Source organism: Pteropus alecto, unplaced genomic scaffold (assembly GCF_000325575.1).
Source record: "Pteropus alecto unplaced genomic scaffold, ASM32557v1 scaffold73, whole genome shotgun sequence".
Classification (NCBI taxonomy): Eukaryota; Metazoa; Chordata; class Mammalia; order Chiroptera; family Pteropodidae; genus Pteropus; species Pteropus alecto.
Genome location: NW_006436284.1, coordinates 6,712,817 through 6,714,285, shown reverse-complemented (window position 1 = coordinate 6,714,285; position 1,469 = coordinate 6,712,817). Strand labels below are relative to the sequence as shown.

General features: G+C 38.6%; 1 pseudogene; it reads left to right on the top strand.

Moving 5' to 3' along the window:
* The first annotated feature begins 214 nt into the window (after positions 1-214).
* LOC102886996 overlaps positions 215-1,469 on the top strand; it is a 4,175-nt pseudogene continuing 2,920 nt past the window's right edge.

Here is a 1,469-nt window from a genome sequence, read left to right as displayed (position 1 = left end):
ACCACCCAACCTGCCCCAAAAGCCGTGTGTCATAAGCTTACCGCCCAGACTTCGTAAGTCTTAATCCACTTCATCCTCAACAATAGCTTAGTCAGTATGAAGTGCTTCTAATAATAGTAGCAGCAGACGAGCATACACAATACCTGTCAGCCTGAAAGTACTTTAGGAAACTATACACGGGTGTTCCTGTGTCTGTCTGGTCATAATATTAACCATGCATTTAGAAGCAGATGCTCATGATGAGGTAGATGGAATCATTTGGTATCTGGGAAATCATGGGTCTATATGCTACTCAATAGAAAATGTAGCTAAGCCCAGCTAACCACATTAGATGCGCCACCTGCCATGAACTTGCATTCCTAAGAGAATGCAAACTAGTATTTACTAAGTATGTTTTAAGAATCTTTCGATTCTTATAAAATGTAGAACCATAGGGGTCCAGCAGGTGCAGAAGAAAGACAGCTATGAAGGGTTAGTAGGCCCGATAGCCTAATGGCTAATATTAGAAACTCAAAAAGTGGTCATTTGTTGGACTTAACAGAAGTGGAAGTTGGTAGGGAAAAGAAAGCGAGGGAGAAACAGAAGGAGAGAGAATAATATTGTTCTTGTTTCAGAGAAAGGGAGATTTACATTATTGATAGGAGAGGTCATGAAGCTGGTTGGGTTCCCAGGGGGTGAGGAGAGAAAACAAGAAAATTCACTTGCAAGTGTAAATGAGGTTGATATGGGATCCAGGAGGACTGTAAGATACTTTAGCCATCCTCCTCATTCTGCAGATGAGATGTGGTCCTTTGCCCAAAGCCACACATCAGGTATGAAAAGTTGAGATAGAAGTAATGGGGACTGGAGAATAAAGATGATGACAGGGAGAGAATCTGTGATGGATTAGTTGCTTCAAGTTTCTGAAGCAAATGTACATAACATATACATAATATATAAGCGCATACACATATAAACATCTGTGACTCTTCCAGGAGAAAATTCTGATTCCATAATTTCACTTCATGAATAAATCCACCTTATCATTTTTTTTTTTGATAAATTAAATTTTACTCATGGACTCAAGTCTATTTAGAAATCTTTTTCTCTTTACAATCTCATTGGCTTGAAGACTTATATAAAATATCTTCTCTGCAGAGGCTCCTCATTTTGCTCTCCACACTATGAAAATTCAGTTTCTAGTCAACTGTAGAGGGAGGGATAATTTTATGAGAATGAGCCTAAAGGTAGAAAAGCATTGTAACTTTTAATATACAAGTCATATTTCTGGAAGGGAATATACTCAGTATCAAAAGAATTACAGTGGGTAGGGCAGTTTCGGGTTTCACTTCCTTCTTCTTCAGCCATAATTTTAGAGGAGTGTCGCGCTAAGCCGTAAAATGAGAATTACACTCTAAATAGTACTCACAGGCTTGGGTATGATTTCAGGGGTTCTGGAGAGACTAAATATTTTCATTGACCTTAAGTGG